This window comes from Muntiacus reevesi, chromosome 14, assembly GCF_963930625.1.
Source record: "Muntiacus reevesi chromosome 14, mMunRee1.1, whole genome shotgun sequence".
Classification (NCBI taxonomy): Eukaryota; Metazoa; Chordata; class Mammalia; order Artiodactyla; family Cervidae; genus Muntiacus; species Muntiacus reevesi.
Window position 1 is genome coordinate 19084129 of NC_089262.1, and position 21127 is coordinate 19105255.

Below are 21127 nucleotides of genomic sequence, written 5' to 3' on the forward strand. Positions count from 1 at the left end.
TTGGCTGTATTTTCATAAATTTACTTCTATGAACAACTGTATAAAAAGCACTGCTTAATATTATTTTTCAAGTATCACTAACACACTGTTGGTGTGTATGACAGCAGTTTGCACACACATGAGGAGAGAGACGGGATTTATGTTCAATATCAGAAAAGTTCAATTGGTCAGGACTCTTCACTGCAAACAATAGAAAAAAACTGTGAGTAAATTAAAGCCACAACATCAATAACAATAACAAACGATTTGACTAGAGGTTGCACTTTAAACCTCTTATTCATTATATCAACTTCACCAACTACTTTTATTAGTGCGTTGGTGGGTGGAATAATGGTCACCAATAATATACACACTCTAATCTCTGAAATTTGTTAACATATTACTTACACTTAACAGTGATTTTGCAGATGTGGTTAAGTTAAAAATATTTTAGATGGGCAGATCATCTTGGATTATCTAAGAGGGAGAGAGAGGCATGAGAATCAGAGAGGAGATGTGATGATAGTGGCAGGGATCAGAGAGATAAGACTGCTGGTTTTGAAAATGTGAAGGAATCAGAAACCAAGGAATACAGATGATGGTAGCCATTTCCTTCTCCAGGGTATCTTCCAAACACAGGGAATGAACATTGTTCTTCCATATAGCAGGCAGATTATTTACCTTCTGAGTCACCAAGGAAGCCCCCTAGAAAAGGCAAGGAAATGCATTCTCCCCTTGAGCCTCCAAAGGAAACTCAGCCTTGCCAATATTTCACTTTCAGTCCTATAAAATCATCCAGATTTTTGGATTTCTGACCCCTAGAACAATAAGAGCAATTAATGGAACTTGAGAAATATTTAATTAAAAGCTTATATTTGCACTTATTAGGTTTAATATTCAAAATATATTAAATTTATTAACAGCAAAATATATTTTTCCATTTTCAGTTCAGCTGAGTTCAGTCACTCAGTCATGTGCAACACTTTGCGACCCCAAGAACCGCAGCACGCCAGGCCTCACTATCCATCACCAACTCCAGGAGTTTACTCAAACTCATGTCCATCAAGTCAGTGATGCTATCTGGCCATTTCATCCTCTGGGTTCCCTTCTCCTCCTGCCCCCAATCTCTCTCAGCATCAAGGTCTTTCCCAATGAGTCAACTCTTCGAAAGAGGTGGCCAAATTATTGGAGTTTCAGCTTCAGCATCAGTCATTCCAATGAACACCCAGGACTGATCTCCTTTAGGATGGACTGGTTGGATCTCATTGAGATCCAAGGACTCTCAATAGTCTTCTCCAACACCACAGTTCAAAAGCATCAATTCTTCTGTGCTCAGCTTTCTTTATAGTCCAACTTTCACATCCATACATGACCACTGGAAAAAAAATAGCCTTGACTAGACGGACCTTCGTCGGCAAAGTAATGGCTCTGCTTTTTAATATGCTGTCTAGGTTGGTCATAACTTTTCTTCCAAGGAACAAGCCGCTTTTAACTTCATGGCTGCAGTCACCATCTACAGTGAATTGGAGCTCAGGAAAATAAAGTCAGCCACTGTTTCCAGTGTTTCCCCATCTATTTGCCATGAAGTGATGGGACCAGATTCCATGATCTTAGTTTTCTGAATGTTGAGCTTTAAGCCAACTTTTTCACTCTCCTCTTAAACTTTCATCAACAGGCTCTTTAGTTCGTCTTTACTTTCTGCCATAAGGGTGGTGTCATCTGCATATCTGAGGTTATTGATATTTCTCCCAGCAATCTTGATTCCAGCTTGTGCTTCTTTCAGCCCAGCGTTTCTCATGATGTACTCTGCATATGAGTTGAATAAGTTGCCAATATACGTACTGGAGCCTTGACGTACTCCTTTTCCTATTTGGAACCAGTCTGTTGTTCCATGTCCAGTTCTAACTGTTGTTTCCTCATCTGCATACAGGTTTTTCAAGAGACAGGTCAGGTGGTCTGGTATTCCTATCTCTTTCAGAATTTTCCACAGTTTATTGTGACCCACACAGTAAAAGGCTTTGGCATAGTCAATAAAGCAGAAATAGATGTTTTTCTGGAACTCTCTTGCTTTTTTGATGATCCAGCAGATGTTGGAAATTTGATCTCTGGTTCCTCTGCCTTTTCTAAAACCGGCTTGAACATCTGGAAGTTCATGGTTCATGTATTGCTGGAGCCTGGCTTGGAGAATTTTGAGCATTACTTTGCTAGCGTGTGAGATGAGTGCAATTGTGCAGTAGTTTGTGGATTCTTTGGGATTGCCTTTCTTAGGGTTTGGAATGAAAACTGACCTTTTCCAGTCCTGTGGCCACTGCTGAGTTTTCCAAATTTCCTGGCATATTGAGTGCAGCACTTTCACAGCATCAACTTTCAGGATTTGAAAAAGCTCTACTGGAATTCCATCACATCTACTAGCTTTGTTCATAGTGATGTTTTCTAAGGCTCACTTGACTTCACATTCCAGGATGTCTGCCTCTAGGTGAGTGATCAGACCATCATGATTATCTGGGTTGTGAAGATCTTTTTTGTACAGTTCCTCTGTGTATTCTTGCCACCTCTTCTTAATATCTTCTACTTCTTTTAGGTCCATATAATTTCTGTCCTTTGTTGAACCCATCTTTGCATGAAATATTCCCTTTGTATCTCTAATTTTCTTGAAGAGATCTCTAGTCTTTCCCAATCTGTTGTTTTCCTCTATTTCTTTGCATTGATTGCTGAGGAAGTCTTTCTTATCTCTCCTTGCTATTCTTTGGAACTTTGCATTCACATGGGAGTACCTTTCCTTTTCTCCTTTGCTTTTTGTTTCTCTTCTTTTCACAGCTATTTGTAAGGCCTCCTCAGACAGCCATTTTGTTTTTGCTTTTCTTTTCCACGGGGATGGTCTTGATCCCTGTCTCCTGTACAATGTCATGAACCTCCACCCATAGTTCATCAGGCATTCTGTCTATCAGATCTAGTCCCTTAAATCTATTTCTCACTTCTACTCTATAATCATAAGGGATTTGATTTAGGTCATACCTGAATGGTCTAGTGGTTTTCCCTACTTTCTTCAGTTTAAGTCTGAATTTGGCAATAAGGAGTTCATGATCTGAGCCACAGTCAGCTCCTGGTCTTGTTTTTGCTGACTGTATAGAGCTTCTCCATCTTAGGCTGCAAAGAATATAATCAATCTGAATTTGGTGTTGACCATCTGGTGATGTCCATGTGTAGAGTCTTCTCTTGTGTTGTTGAAGAGGGTGTTTGCTATGACCAGTGCATTCTCTTGGCAAAACTCTATTAGCCTTTGACCTGCTTCATTCTGTACTCTAAGACCAAATTTTCCTGTTACTCCAGGTTTTTCTTGACTTCCTACTGTTGCATTCCAGTCCCCTATAGTGGAAAGGACATCCTCTTTGGGTGTTAGTTCTAAAAGGTCTTGTAGGTCTTCATAGAACCGTTCAACTTCAGCTTCTTCAGCATTGCTGGTTGGGGCATAGGCTTGGATTACAGTGATATGGAATGGTTTGCCTTGGAAATGAACAGAGATCATTCTGTCACTTTTGAGATTGCATCCAAGTACTGCATTTCGGACTCTTTCGTTGACCATGATGGATACTCCATTTCTTCTAAGGGATTCCTGCCCTCAGTAGTAGATATAATGGTCATCTGAGTTAAATTCACCCATTCCATTCCATTTTAGTTTGCTAATTCCTAGAATGTTGATGTTCACCCTTGCCATCTCCTGTTTGACCACTTCCAATTTGCCTTGATTCATGGACCTAACATTCCAGATTCCTATGCAATATTGCTCTTTATAGCACTGGACCTTGCTTCTATCACCAGTCACATCCACAACTGGGTATAATTTTTGCTTTGGCTCCATCTCTGCATTCTTTCTGGAGTTATTTCTCCACTGATCTCCAGTAGCATATTAGACACCTACCGACCTGGGGACTCTTTCAGTATCCTATCATTCTGCCTTTTCCTACTATTCATGGAGTTCTCAAGGCAAGAATACTGAAGTGGTTTGCCATTCCCTTCTCCAGTGGACCACATTCTGTCAGACCTCTCCACTATGGCCCGTCCCTCGTGGGTGGTCCCACACAGCATGGCTTAGTTTCACTGGGTTAAACAAGGCTATGGTCCATGTGATCAGATTGGGTACTTTTCTGTGATTATGGTTTTAGTCTGTCTGCCCTCTGATTCCCTCTCGCAACACCTACCCTCTCCCTTGGGTTTCTCTTACCTCGGATGAGGGGTATCTCCTCACGGTTCCCTCTCCTGACCTTGAACATGGTTTATCTCCTCTCGGCCGCCACCCCCAACCTCAGGGAAGGGTAGCTCCTCTCTGCCGCTCCTGTGACCTCGCAGCCTGGCGCTCTCGGCCGCCACCCCTGACCTCAGACGTGGTGTAGCTCCTCTCGGCCGCGCTTTTGTGTGGTTCATCGCGCAGAATATTTATAGAAAAATATATGAATAATCAGCCAGTGAATAAGAAAATGGATTATAATTTAATTTTTAATATAATCTGCCAAAGAGATAATATAAAGAAGAGAAAAGTTTTGCTCAAAGTGGGAAAGCTGAAAATAAACTTCAAGGTTGGATAAATTTTTCATTGGATAATGACTTCAAATATAGTTCTTACTCCATAAAGTTCTTGAAATGAGAAGTATACACTAGAATATAAAACAACTTGATCTCTCTGACCTCTTTAAGCCCTTAATTTGCTTTATAACTATTAAAATCTCTCTGTGGATCTGAACATTGCTATTAGGGTAGTATAGTGCTATTCCCCTTCTAGCTATAACCATCAGAAAATCATTATGGATTGATAGAGTGATGATAAGGGTTTCATGATTCTATAGGAGAAAAAGAAGAAAGTGCTTAGCTTTTCATGTCTGTCTCAAGGAAAACCTCTAAAGTAGCTTTAAAGTAATAATTTTAATCATGATTGCGTATTTTAGCAACTCTGTTGAATTTGATTTTACAGATAAAAGTTTCTTTTCTTTTTCTTTCTTTCTTTCTTTTTTTTGGTTTAATTCCAGATGGGAAATTTCCAAACGAGGAAAAAATTTTATTATCAATGAATGCTTGCAGAGATTTTAATCTTACTCTGTTATACAGTATGTACTTCATGATGATATATATGTGGTAGATATTATTTCTTAGAAACATAATATATGAAAATCTTTTTGGCACTGAGACTTACTTCAGTACTCAGAAGGATGGAAGTACCTTCTTCCCAAAGTACTTTCACTTGAGAGACCTAGTATGTTGATAAACTGAAAAATAGGGAAAAAAGAATGTATTCAGGCAGTGTAGTTTTATTTTGACAAAGGGGGTCAACATTGGAGATAAATAGTTAACTTTTTTATTCATGTCTTAAATATATTTCAGATTCACAAGTTGATATTAATGGTGTCTTTTAATATCAGCTACATTTTATCTAAGTGTCCTCCCTACTCCTGAACCATTATCTCAATTCTCTGCACGATATTGCTAAGTGATTTCTGAGCATGAGGAGAAAGTATTTCTGATGTACTCAGAGGAAAGTTTTCTCATGTTCATTGTTCTGTTCCTGATCCTTGCATAAAGCTACAAGTGTACTAGAGTTCAAGTAGGACCAGAAAAGACTGTTTATGAAAAATAAATTGGGAGAACAGTCAAGTCTCCCAATCTGGGGCATAGTTTTCCACTTGGAAATTATAGAGGACAGTCTGTGCTGTATGTTTCATAAAATGAACTATGAAAACAGCATTTTCACATTTCTCCTTCAGCTAATTTCTCTTCAGAGCACTATGAGCTTGTCCAGGGACTCAGACAATAAATCAAATGCAATTTGGGATGTTTCTACTTTTTAGTCGTTATGAATAAAGTTACTACGAGTTGTTGTGTGAGTGTATATTTTCAAATATTCTTGGTGTGTGTACCTAAGAATGGAATTTTGGGGTCAAATGATAACTCTAGATTCAGCATTTTGATGAGTTACCAAATTATTTTCCCAAGTAGCTGCATCATTTTATGTTCCCAACAACTATATACAAGGGTCCCAATTTATACACACGCTCTTCAACACTTGTTATTATCTTTCATTTATTATTACATTCATCCCAGTGTTGTATGTGGGAAGTGATATGTTATTGTGATGAAGATTTTCACTTTATACTCAGTTGTGGCCACAGGACTGGAAAAGGTCAGTTTTCATTCCAATGCCAAAAAAAAAAAAAAAAAAAAAAAAGCAATGCCAAAGAGTGTTCAAACTACCACACAATTGCACTCATCTCACACGCTAGTAAAGTAACACTCAAAATTCTCCAAGCCAGGCTTCAGCAATATGTGGACCATGAACTTCCAGATATTCAAGCTGGTTTTAGAAAAGGCAGAGGAAACAGAGAACAAATTTCCAACATCTGCTGGATCATTGAAAAAGCAACAGAGTTCCAGAAAATCATCTATTTCTGCTTTATTGACTATGCCAAAGCCTTTGACTGTGTGGATCACAATAAACTGTGCAAAATCCTGAAAGAGATGAGCACACCAGACCACCTGACCTGCCTCTTGAGAAACCTGTGTGCAGGTCAGGAAGCAATAGTTAGAACTGGACATGGAACAATAGACTGGTTCCAAATAGGACAAGGAGTATGTCAAGGCTGTATATTGTCATCCTGCTTATTTAACTTATATGCAGTGTACATCTTGAGAAACGCTGGCCTGGAGGGAGCACAAGCTGGAATCAGTATTGCCAGGAGAAATATCAATAACCTCAGATATGCAGATGACACCACCCTTATGGCAGAAAATAAAGAAGAACTAAAGAGCCTCTTGATGAAGTGAAAGAGGAGACTGAAAAAGTTGGCTTGAAGCTCAACATTCAGAAAACTAAGATCATGGAGTCTTGTCCCCTCACTTCATGGAAAATAGATGGGGAAACAGTGGAAACAGTGACAGACTATATTTTGGGGGGTTCCAAAATCACTATAGATGGTGACTGCAGCAATGAAATAAAAAGACACTTATTCCTTGGAAGAAAAGTTATGACCAACCTAGACATCATATTAAAAAGCAGAGACATTACTTTGCTCACAAATGTCCATTTAGTCAAAGCTATGTTTTTTCAAGTAGTCATGTATGGATGTGAGAGTTGTACTCTAAAGAAAGTTGAGCACTGAGGAATTGATGCTTTTGAACTCTGGGATTGGAGAAGACTCTTGAGAGTCCCTTGGACAGCAAGGAAATCAAACCAGTCAATCCTAAAGGAAATCAATCCCTCCAATGAGAGGGACTGATTCTGAGGCTGAAGCTCCAATAGTTCAGCCTCCTGATGTGAAGAACTGACTCTCTTGAAAACACCCTGATGCTGGGAAAGATTGAAGGCAGGAGGAGAAGGGGATGACAGAGGATGAGATGGTTGGATGGCATCACTGCCTCAATGGACCTGAGTTTGAGCAAGCTCTGGGAGATGGTGAAGGACAGGGAAGCCTGCCATGCTATAGTTCACGGGGTTGCAAAGAGTCAGACATAAGTGAACAACTGAACAACAGAAACAATTAAGTTCAATGGTGTACCAAAAATATAATGTTAGCCCTTATATAGTTCTATCCTGTTGCTTCACAACCTCTGAAACTTCTGGCTCTCATCTGCAACCTTCCCTGCAAACCAAGTTTGCTAAGGGTAGGAAAAAATGAAGAAAGAGGCAGACCATTCTAGATGGGTAGGTGTCAGGTTTAAAAAGGAAAGTATCTTATATACAAGTCTTACCTTAAGTGGCAGCAAGATGAATAGATTACCACACCCAGCCTCCTGAACTCGGAAAGTTGATACAGGGTCCTGAACTGGGTTCAGCCACATACACAGGCCAGATAGTCATCACCATGTTACCATGTTACCTCTCAAGGCTGCACCCTTCAGGTAGCTTCTGGGAGGTGGCAAGGATAGCAGAATGCACATTTCAAGTACTAGGAGGGGTTGAGGAACCTCTGCTTGCCCAGGTTCAGCAGGTAGGGAGCCTGAAAATCATGTCTTCTTGATGACCTACTCCAACACACCAGCTCTGCTGGCCCGTTCTTACAATCTTACACATCTCCTCTTCCCAGTGTGGTCAGCAAGGGTTTTCACTGGCCCTGAGGTGGCTTACTTAGTGGATGTTTGAACTGATTTGGAGACAGAGGCCACAGCAACAATGCAAGAGGAAACATAGATTGAGACAGTGATTCCCAAAGTAAGTAAGAAGTTTTCCACCAGAAGCCCCAGGATCTGAACCACTGACCCTCAAGTCCCCTAGGATGAGCTCAGGTCACTGAGGCAGTTAGTTGTGTCCTCATATGATGTAATGAATGTGATATATACATTAGCAGACTCTTCGGGTATGAATACACAACCCTCTGGATACTGGCACAAGTGCCTCCTTGTAAGGCAGTATCCATCCTATTTTGGAGGACAGTCCAAGTCCATCCGATTTTGGAGGAGAGTTTTTCTTATTGGAGACGCTTTATTGTTAAGTAAGGACAGGCTTTGCTGGTTATCACTTAAGACTTGCTAGATGTCATGAATAAGAGCTTCTATGTGTACTGTATACTCCTCCATGTCAGTGGAGGCGACTGTGGCCAAATGATCACATCAACGAAAACAGAACATACCCACCTGAGCTTGAGGAAAGGGAGGTTGGAAGCTTCAGGAGGGGCTGGCAGCTTTAAGAACTTGAACTGGTAGTGCATAAAGGTTGACCTGAGGAGGAGATGGACTGGGGATAAGTTATGCCTGATAAAGACCCTCATCTTTTCCCCTCTCTCAATGGTGTGTGACCCACTGAAGTTACAGTGAGTTTGAACAAGTTCAGCTGCAGTGGGACAATGGGGTCCCAGTAGAGACAGACTAGCTATCCCTCAGTCAGGGATGCAAAGTAAGTCATCCATCTTAGTGGGATATCTCATTACAAATTCCAGTAGATAATGCTTTTCCCAAGGGTATTGGTGTTCTCAACAGCAGAAGACATTGATCCACAGTGAGAGTCAGGGCCATGGCTCTTTCCCATGGATCCGTTTTCCTGGTGTGAGAAAGAGGAATGGGGACAAGTCTAGGGCTACTGTCCCATGACATGTGATGGGGCTGTGCAGGTAGCAATGTGAAAGAAATTGAAAGGTCTATTGTTGTTCCTCCCGCATGAAAGCAAATTGATCTTGTCACTCAATGGCTTGGGGTATACTTAAAAAAAAAAAAAATTCCCAAGTCTAGTGTAGCATAGTACATTCCTAAGATGATGGCCAAGGTGTCTAAGATGGTGACAGTGTTGGGCATGGCTGCATGGATGGGGCGCTGCCAACTACAGAATTTCTATTTGGTTTTTCCTTAATATATATTTTTTTCTATTTGATGAAGAATTCTTCTTATACTTTCCTTTAGTTCTTTATATTTTATTCTTTAGTTCTTTTGACATACTTAAATAGCTGATTTATTGATTTTGTATAGTCAGTTCAATCTCTGAACTTCTTGAGGATGGTGTCCATTAACAGTTTTTCTCACTGAGTTTAAACCAGATACTTCTGCTTCTTTATATTTACCCTAATTTTTCTTTATTAGAAAGTGAAACTTTTTTCAATAATACAGCACCTCTGGAGATCAGATTCTACCCCATACCAGGGATTCTTTATTGTTGCTGCGTGTTATTGTTGCTTCTTTTCTGAAATAATTATTTAATGTGTGTTTTATTTATCTTGTGTGGCCTTCCAAAACCTTGCTGGTCTAGCTTAATGGTCAGATTGAACAGAGATTTCCTCAAGTTCCTGACTCCAACAAGGCTCTCAGCATTTGCTGGGTGATTCAGCATGAATGTTAGTACACACTTTAAACACTCGTAGGGCAATGTACCACTCCACCTTAATCTTCACCTTCTATTAATACTTGCACAGAGCTTCCAGGTTAGGCAAATGTACGTAACAGGGTAAGGTTTCTCAGTTCTTCCCTGTGTGTGGACACAAGTCTGGGTTTGGGCACAGCCCGAATTGTTCATGTGATATAATGAGTAGACGTTTGGAACTCAACAGTATGGCTGTATCCCCTTTTAGATCACATTCTCCAGTCACAGATGGAGTGCCCTCTGTGCTGAAGATGCCAGGTCCATAGGAGATGGTGACACCCAGGACTTGGTCTTCTTCCCAGGTGAGTTGGGGTCAAGAATCCACCTTCCAATGCAGGAGACCCTGGAGACACGAGTTTGATCCCTGGGTTGGACAGATGACCTAGAAAAAGAAATGGCAACCCACTTCAGCATCCTTGCCTGGAGAATCTCATGGACAGAGAAGCCTGGGGGGTGATACAGTCCATGAATGGCAAACAGACCAACACAGTGGAGTGACTGAGCATGCATGCATGTCAAAACATTTCAAAGTTATCTACAGGCATATTTTTTTAGCTTTCATTGTAAGCTTTTGCCTTAGCCTTTTGTTTCCCCAAACTATTATTCACCTCCTCAGGCATTCACAGTATTAAACTATTGTCTCTGATTGTTTTTGAAACCCCACCACCAGAAAAGTTTGTTCTTCTTAGATAAACTTTAAGTTGAATTTGATAATAATTTATTAATTAGGGTCTGGAAACCACTAAATACATCAAATAATGGCCATTCTCTTCTAAGGAAGCTCGGTCTCAACCCTATTTTCTCCTTCCGGTGACTGCCAGGCTGCTGATTTTCACCATGTTTGCAAGTGGTTGCTTTTCAAGATTACTGTAGAAAGGGGATGGGGAATGAAAATAAGGACCAAAATTCAGCCACTTTTTAAGAATCCTCATTGAATTGCTGCAATGATTCAGTTAAATTCTAGAGTTCTGAAAAAACAGACTCTAAACAAAGTCTTGTCAGTGTTCTCATTGTGTTTATGAAGGAGAGGATTTTTGAAGATCCTCATTCTGTCATTTTCAATTATATCATCTGTCTTGATTTATAAAGCTAAGTAAGCTTGGTATCTATTGGTGAAGCCTCTTTCAGTTTGTGTCTTCAACTGTAAATCTTAACTCTATCCAACTGGAACTGGTGGACAATAGTAAACACCACATTCACAGACTCTGTAAGAGGCCCACATCTCTACCTAGTCATCACTATAGCTTTTTGCTTCCATTATCCATTTCCTCTCATCCTTATCTCCTTCTAGTGCCTCAGTCTAGTGATGCTTTTTTAATCTTCATTTTCCTAGGCTCTAAGAACTTTGTGGCCCTCTCTTTTTTGGATTTCTATAGTTTTCTCAATAGAACTCTTGGAGAAACATTATTTCATTGAATGTCCTGATTTCTAGAAATATCTTCTTTGTTTCCATTTTGTAATAGCATCTTAATTTCTTCAAAAATAATCATAATCAGTTCCCCTTTGGACCATCTCCCTAGTCTGAGCCACCAGGGAAGTCCTAGGAACCCACATTACCAATTAAATGATCCTTCTATTTTCAAGCCCTGTCCAGTCATGTGTATCATCAATCACTGAACTTGTGTTAAGACCCAAACCTCAGACCACATTCTCTTGCACACAGTGTGAGCAAACCTAATATATTATTCAAAAGGCAGGTGTTTCTGTCTTCTGAGAGGATTTTACTCACCCCATGTCTTCAGTCACTCCTCTGTAGGGTTCAGTAAAAGTAACCGTTCACATGTCTATGATGTGGCAGACTGGGCCAACCAACCACCTTTCAGATGCAGGTTTTTGCTTTTCCTCTCTCCTTCACTATCTGAATGTTGAGACTTCATCATGAAACTTCAGATAGGAATTGAAGGAGATGTAGGCAATCAGGCTCATCTATACATTTTCTATTTAAACATAGATTTCTACTCTACATTCCAAATGTATAATGTGGCAGATTAACAAGCTCATGATGAGCAGTTAAAGTTATAATATCTCTGGGTTTTCAAGAACTAGACTTTAGTCTCTTTGATGTCTTAGCATCAAGCCATGAACTGCTTTTAAAATATGTCAGTACAATATATACCTATTTGGTATATGCTGTCTATAATATTCAGTTCAGTTCAGTTGATAAGTCATGTCCAACTCTTTGTTACCCCATGAACCGCAGCATGCCAGGCCTCCCTGTCCATCACCAACTCCTGGAGTCCAACCAAACCCATGTACATTGAGCCAGTGATGCCGTCCAACCACCTTATCCTCTGTCGTCCCCTTCTCCTCCTGCCCCCAATCCCTCCAGCTTCACGGTCTTTTCCAATGAGTCAGCTCTCTGCATCAGGTGGTCAAAGTTTGGAGTTTCAGCTTCAACATCAGTCCTTCCAATGTACACCCAGGACCGATCTTCTTTAGGATGGACTGGTTGGATCTCCTTGCAGTCCAAGGGACTCTCAAGAGTCTTCTCCAACACCACAGTTCAAAAGCATCAATTCTTCGGCATTCAGCTTTCTTCACAGTCCCTCTCACATCCATACATGACCACTGGAAAAAGCACAGCCTTGACTAGATGGATCTTTGTTGGCAAAGTGATGTCTCTGCTTTTTAATATGCTATCTATGTTGGTCAAAACTTTCCTTCCAAGGAGCAAGTGTCTTTTCATTTCATGTCTGCAATCACCATCTGCAGCGATTTTGGAGCCCCCCCAAAATAAAATCTGCCACTGTTTCCACTGTTTCCCCATCTATTTCCCATGAAGTGATGGGGCCGGATGCCATAATCTTTAGGTTTCTGAATGTTGAGCTTTACGCCAACTTTTTCACTCTTCTCTTTCACTTTCACCAAGAGGCTCTTTAGTTCTTCTTCACTTTCTGTCATAAGGGTGGTGTTATCTGCATATCTGAGGTTATTGATATTTCTCTTGGCAATCCTGATTCCAGCTTGTGCTTCCTCCAGCCCAGCATTTCTCATGATGTACTCTGCATATAAGCTAAATAAACAGGGTGACAGTATACAGTTTTGACGTACTCTTTTTCCTATTTGGAACCAGTGTGTTGTTCCATGTGCAGTTCTAACTGTTGTTTCCTCACTTGCATATAGGTTTCTCAAGAAGCAGGTCAGGTGGTCTAGTATTCCCATCTGTTTCAGAATTTTCCACAGTTTTTTGTGATCCACACCGTCAAAAGCTTTGGCATAGTCAATAAAGAAGAAATAGATGTTTTACTGGAACTCTCTTGCTTTTTCAATGATCCAGCAAATGTCAAATTGATCTCTGGCTCCTCTGCCTTTTCTAAAACCAGCTTGAACATCTCAAGTTCATGGTTCACACATTGCTGAAGCATGACTTGGAGAAATTTAAGCATCACTTTACTAGCATGTGAGACGAGTGCAATAGTGAGGTAGTTTGAGAATTCTTTAGCTTTGCCTTTCTTTGGGATTGGAATGAAAACTGACCTTTTCCAGTCCTTTGGCCACTGCTGAGTTTTCCAAATATGCTGGCACTTTCACAGCATCATCTTTCAGGATTTGAAAGAGTTCAACTGGAATTCCATCACCTCCACTAGCTTTGTTCATAGTGATGCTTCCTAAGGCCCCCTTGACTTCACATTCCAGGATGTCTGGTTCTAGGTGAGTGATCACATCATCGGGATTATCTGGGTCATGAAGATCTTTTTTGTACAGTTCTTCTGTGTATTCTTGCCACCTCTTCTTAATATCTTCTGCATCTGTTAGGTCCCTATCATTTCTGTCTTTTATTGAGCCCATCTTGTCTGCAATATTAAAAGAGGCTAACTAAGGGTTGTGCCATATTACTCTGTAGTGGGTAGTACAAGTTATAGCAATGCATCTTTCAATTTAGAGGAAAAACTCAACATGCATATTCTAGTAATTCATTGTTGCATAAAATGCCACCTCAAAATCTAATGACTTAAATTAGCAAAAGTAAGCTAATTCATTTAGGAATTTGCAATCTGAACAAAACTCAAAGGATGGAATGAGTGGCATATCACTAATCCACATGAAATGAGATGGAGTGGCTTATCTAGGGGAAGAAGGAACCACTTGTAACCATAAATTCATGGTTAACATGGGGGAAGGATGGGGAGAAGGGATAGTTAAGAAGTTTGGAATGGACATGTACAAACTGCTTTATTTAAAATGCATAACCATCAAGGCCCTACTGTATAGCACAGGAAACCCTGTTCAGTGTTATGCAACAGTTTGGGTGGGAGGGGAGTTTGGGGTAAATAGATAAATGTGTATGTATGGTTGAGTCCCTTCATTGTCCACCTGAAACTATCACAACATTGTAAATTGGCTATCAGTTCAGTTCAGTTCAGGTTTCCTTGTCTATCACCAACTCCTGGAGATTGCTTAAACTCATGTCCCACGAGTTGGTGATGTTATCCAACCAACTCATCCTCTGTCACCCTCTTCTCCTCCTGCCTTCAATTTTTCTCAGCATCAGGGTAATTTCCAATGAGTCAGTTCTTCACATCAGGTGTCCAAAGTACTGTAGTTTCGGCTTCAACATCAGTTCTTCCAAAGAATATGAAGGGTTGATTTCCTTTAGGATTGGCTGGTTTGATCTACTTGCTGTCCAAGGGACTCTCAAAAGTCTTCTCCAATACCACAGTTCAAAAGCAATCAATTCTTGCACACTCAACTTTGTGGTCCAACTCTCACATCTGTACATGACTACTGGAAGAACCATAGCTTTGACTAGGTGAACCATTGTTGGTAAAGCAATATCTGTGATTTTTAATACGCTGTCTGGATTGTTCACAGCTTTTCTTCCAAGGAGCAAACGTCTTTTAATTTCATAATATACTCCATGATTTCATATAATCAGCTATATTCCAATATAAAATTTAAAAAAATTAAAGAAAGAAAGAACAAGTTTTAAGATGGTTCACAAATATTGCAGACAAGTTGGTCCTGGCTAGGGCTGGGAATTCAGATATAGCCATCAAAGTTTGCTTAGGCTTCCTCAAAAAAGTGTGAATTGCCTACCAGATAAAATTTCTCTCCTCTGTATTGCCTGCCAATGCAGGAGACACAGGAGAACCAAGTTCAATCACTGCATGGGGAAGATCCCCTGGAGGAGGAAATGGCATCCCGTTCCAGGATTCTTGCCTGAGAAATCCCATAGTTGGAGGAGCCTGGTGGGCTACAGTCCATGGGGTTGCAAAGAATCGGCCATGACTAAGCAACTGAGCATAGCACAGCGCATTATATCATCTTAGCGTGACCATTCTGTTCCATTCTTTATTACCCAGGGATTAGCTGGCTATATTTACAGATCTTTGAATAATAAAACACTCTTGTTATGAGTCTGTTTCTGTGGTTTACTGTGATAATTACACCTGGATTTTTTCCTGTTGGCTAATTACTGCTACTTTAACTCTACATCTCCTGAATCCCGTTATTTCCACAAAATCAGGGAAAGCAATTGCAGCATTCATCACCATTAACTAGAATCTACAAAGGACAAGCACCACAAATTATTTAATGGATACCAGTGTCCCCTCACTAATCAATTCTTGATGTCTTACTTGGGCTTCCCAAATGGCATTAGTGGTAAAAAAAAAAAAAAAAAAAAAAAAAAAAAAATAACAACAAACACCTCACCTCCCAATGCAAAAGACAAGAGACATGGGTTTGATCCCTGGGTTGAGAAGATCCCCTGGAAGAGGTCATGAAAACATAGTTCAGTATTCTTGCCTGGAAAATTCCATGGACAGAGAAAACCAAAGGCTATAATTCATGCTGTCACAAAGCATCAGACATAACAGTACATGCAGGCACAGTGTGTTTATTACTTAAAGAAGCCTCCCATTCTTCCTGAGTGGTATGGATAAGAACTGACTGACAAGTTTACAAAAATGATCCATTATTATATGATCATCCCCAAAGCCAGAAAACCACAGTTTGCCATGGAATTTCTGGCCTTTCAACTTAACTAATAGTCATTTTCAGGTCCAGGCTTTAATTAGTCAACCTTTGTGTGTGTGTGTGTTCAGTTGCTCATGTATGTTGGACTCTTCACAGCCCCATGGACTGTAGCCTTCCAGTCTCCTCTCCCATGTGATTTTCTATGCAAGAATAATGGAGTGAGGTGCCATTTCCTCCTCCAAGGGATTTTCCCAACCCGGATCAAATGCAAGTCTCTTGGGTCTCCTGAATTGGCCCATGGATTCTTTACCACTGGCATCACCTGGAAGCTTAGCAGACTATAAACAATACTTCCAGATCCATGGATCATCACATGAAACCCTCAATCTAGGATGATGATAACTATAATATCATTTTGGCCTAATTTAGCTTTAAATTTTATTCCTTGACTTAGGAATTCTCAGACTTCTACCAATAAAGGAAATGGAGAAGCTGAAATATTTTTTATTGTACAAGCAAGCTATGGAACAATGCACTAAGTCGCTTCAGTCCTGTTCAACTCTTTGAAACCCTATGGATTGTAACCCAACAGGCTCTTCTGTCCGAGGGGTTCTTCAGGCAAGAATACTGGAATGGGTTGTCATTTCCTTCTCCAGGGGATCTTCCCAACCCAGGAATCAAACCTGTGTCTCTTACATCTTCTGCACTGACAGGTGGGTTCTTTACCACTAGCACCACCTGAGAAGCTAGGTATATACACACATAAAAAGACTTACTTCTACATCTGAATGTTGTGTGTCTAGCACAACAAGACAAGAGGTAATATGGGATCATGGGGATTAATCCTGAGAAGAAGAAGAAGGATTTTAAGTTTCAGCTAAGAGATTTTTTGCCTTTTTTTTTTTTTTTTTAAATGCATATGAAGGCTAATTACCTCAGAAACTAAGGCATCAGCTTTTTCCAAAGCAAGGGAGTTTCAGGAGAATTTGATTATTTAGATTTCCCAGTCTGTGTCATGTGTGGCTAAATATCCCAATCCCAAATCTTACTATATCTTAAAGTTTTACTCTTTCCCCTTTAGTACCCTTTCCTTTGCCTAAGAGACTTTTTAATAGTGAATTTAATGAAATTACAATTTCATAATCCATACAATCAGGCTCTGGTCTTGATTATTAGTCAAGTCTACTCAGAGGGAAATACAGCTTGGTTGAGTGAAATTTTTAAAACTGAGAAACATGACTGAGTTTTACTACCAATCCTTACATTCATTTTAGTTATCTTGAGGAAGAGGTTTCTCTGCCCAAACTACATAAGTGGCTTTTATTTATGAAAGTAATGTGTCAAGAGTATAAAACCAATCTATACCTAATAATGAATTTTGTGTAATAGAGCCAGATGACAATATCTTATTCAAAAATATTCCATTAAAATTTGAAAAGTGTTTTGTATAATGTAGGATTCTAAAGCTTTGGTTGTTTATTTTATATCTTCTAAAACCATTATTATCTAGCTTATTTGGAAAATGTTTGCCACTCCTGGATAAGAAAGACTATTCAAATGAAGGAAGGTGGTTACTTTTGGGGATAAATACTTATTAACAACACACTTCATCTGTTTAAGGTGTACAGTTTAATGGATTTTGACAATTGTGTACACCCATGACATAATTAGCACAACCAAGAAGTGAAACAAAACCAACAGAAATATATATATATATATTGTTTTTAGACTTTTGCAGTTCATCTCATCCTGTTCTCCTGCTCCAGAGCACCTGGATCTACCTGAATGAATAAAGATACGCTTACATCCTGTAGCATTTTGTGTAAATAGAATCACGTTATCTTCTTTGACAGCATGTTAATTTTCAAATGTGTTCATGTTGTTGCACAGATGTAGTAGTTTATCCCTGCTTATTGCTGAGTAGCCTTTTATTGTATGACTGTATGACATTTTGTTTATCCATTCACCTGTTGATAGACATTTGGTTTATTTGTCATTTGAGACTATTACAAGTGAAGCTGCTATGAACATTCATGTACAGCTTTGTCTATGAAAATGAGTGAAATGGTTGGTAACATGGTCACTGCTCAGTTGAGAGAAGCAAAACCTTTCAGATATTTTCTTTGAGATTTACAAAGCAGTTTATTTAAAACCCCAACCAGTGTTTTCCAGTGTGCTATCTTAGGCCATGAGCATTAGACTTATCTTATTACTTGTTGAAAAATTTTGAATTACAAACCCAATAAGCAGAATTATGATTAGAATTTGCAGAGTAATTTGCACTTTAAAAACTGTCCAAATGAATCTACTTACCCTAAAACTTCAGAACTATTAATATGTGAGAACTATTAATGTGCATGTGTGCATACTTAGTCATGTCTCTGTGCGACCCCATGGACTGTAGCCCAACAGGCTCCTTTGTCCATGGAATTTTCCAGGCAACAATACTGGAGTGGGTTGCCATTTCCTCCTCCATAGAACTATTAATAGAGACACTTTAAGGCTTACTGTTAAGTCATGCTGACCTGCACACAGGAGCATAAGTGGCTTGTTCCTACATAGAACTGCTTTCTGGAAATACATTTTGCAAGAGTGCAATTGAACTCAATTAGCAATATTATAACTATTCATATGATACTTGATTGTATTTATTATAAGAATGTTGTTGAATATATCATATAAAATTACAAGGATTTTATTTAATTTATTAAGGGTGTATCCAGGATTAACTGTCTCAGGTATTAGTAAAAGATAAAATTCTTATTTTTTTGAAAGAAAAAAAAGCCTAAAAAAATTAAATTTACAGATACAACTGAAACTGCTTCTATATAAGAAAAATTAACCACACATGGATTTCCAGCAGAGGGAAGTTTTATGAATTTCAAAAAATGAAGAAACTCAATGAAAAGAGAAATGTGGAAGAATTTGTTGTTCTATTTTCCTCTCCCTTGGCAAGCTGATTTGCTGAAAACTATCAAGAAGAGCAGTTTTCCCTGGAGCAAACTGACTCAGTTATAAGGGAAAGTAATTTCAGTTATTTATAGGTTTTCACAGAAACCTTGTGAATTCTATACTGTCTTGTTTTTCTCTGGGTAATGGTGTTGTTTTTCCTTCTGTTGGCATCTCCACCTCACTTAAGCCCAGAATTGCCCTATTTCCCCTGCTAGAATTTTTTTGTGGACTGGTATATTAATTTTATAAACAAGTTGTGAATTTTGAGACTTCTTCATGTAAGTAACATACAAGTTACAAGTTCTGAAAGTTGTAGCTGAACATAATTCTCTTTGGGCTTTCAAAACCAGAAAGCTACAAGCTAATTTTGCTTTCAAATATAAGAACTGTACCCAATTTATTGCACACATTTCAGTGTTCAGGCCCTTACTGATTAATAGAACTCTATTGTTTCTATCCTGACAACTCTATGTGCCTATACTAGATTCATTTTTGTAGCCCACCACAAATTCTTTTGGAAAAATGGGAAATATTTTTTAATGCTTCATAGCTCAAAATGTATCATTATTAGTAGTATTTTCTCTTCAGTGGACTTTTCCTTAAACCAGATGCATATATGGCCAAGTAAATATCTTGGCCTCATGCACTTAATTCTGTGTGCCTGACATAACTGAGATAAAGATATCAAAGAATTCTCTGCTTTCTAAATAATAAAACCATCACTGAAATAGAGAGCATAGGAAGTGTCAAAATGTAGATCATTCCTTTAGAGAAAACATTCTAAAATTAAATAAAATATTCGCTACTAGCAATAATTTTGAAATTTTCATAATAATACCTTAGTGCTATCCACTTATTCCAAGCCCAATCTTAAGAAAAACTTTGATTAAAATTCCCCCAACCTACTTTGAAATCTAACATGTAATCAGTATTCATCCTGAAGGCTTACAATTTGCTTCAGAGATTCCACAGAGCTTGCCAAAGCATTCTTATAACTCTTCTCATGCATTAGTTATGAATACTTCAATTTAAAGAATAACACCTCTCTTCTTTCTGTGTTTGGTACTGGAATATTTCTCTCTATGCCTTTTAGCATCTTTCTCTTTTCTCTCTCTCTCAGGACCTAAAACAGAAAAAGGAAGCATTCTTTTGTTGACAGAATAAGATAATGTTTTACTTAGATCACTCTAGTCAAAGGACAGGACTGTGTATTACAGTGCATACCACACTCAGAAAGAAAGAAACTTTCACCAAAAATGAAAATGTTTTATATGACGGTTTCTCTCTGGTTAAACTATATTCTTACTAAGCAAAAGAAGAATACTCAGATCCCATTGATTTTAAGGGACTGAGTTCCATAAGGGCTTCCCAGGTGGTGCTAGTGGTAAGGAACCTGCCCATCAATGCAGGAGACATAAGAGACAAGATTTTGATTCCTGGGTCTGGAAGATCCCCTGGAGGAGGTCATGGCAACCCACTCTAGTATACTTGCCTGGAAATACCCTGGAGAGAGGAGCCTGGTGGGCTACGGTCCATAGGGTCGCAAAGAGTGGGACATGACTGAAGCATGCATGTATGTTTAGTGTGAACTTAACATGCATACATGCACACAGGAGTTCAATAAACAATTCATTTCTGATCTGCCAACTATAGATTCATGTCAATACCCTTATATCTTTTACAGAGAGATGGTCCTAAAATTTTATGATAGAATGCCTTAAAAAGGCATTCTGCTTTTAGAAAGACCCTGGTAAACTCAGTAATTCATAAAGGTAGCCATCCTTGTGTCTGATTTCAAAATCAGTTGTGTAGTTCTATTCTTCACATGCTACAAAAATTCCAACAGTGAGTAATAAGGTAGAATTACCATTTTCAGTGTATTTCAACAAGCTTCCCACATTGTTCACCAAAAGAAATCACGCTTGATATATCATTTTGATCTGCAGACGAGACTCAAATTACTCACTTTAGTATTCAGTGTATGAACTGTTTTTATTTCCGTGGGAATAGTTGACAATGGGCATTTGCCTTAATCTCCCTTTTAGTGTCATCTTATGCAATGCTAATTTGATGTGATTTAAGTCATGTTTAGTTTTTTTTTAATTAATTTTGAAAAAAAATTTAGCATCTTTATTTTGATTGTATGCATGTGTGTTTGGTCTTGGTTATGTTTGACTCTTTGCAACCCCATGGACTGAAGCCTGCCAGGCTGCTCTGTCCATGGAATTTTCTAGGCAAGAATACTGGAGAGGGTTTCCATTTCCTACTCCAGGGGATCTTCCTGACCCAGGGATTGAACTAGAGTCTCTTGTTTCTCCTCAGTTAGCAGCAGCTTTACCACTTAACCACTTGGTCTGTAATTGCATGCCCAGAAAAGTTACTGAAACCTTTAATTTTTAAAAGCTTATAATTTTAAATGCTTTATTTTTAAACATTTAATGCTTATAA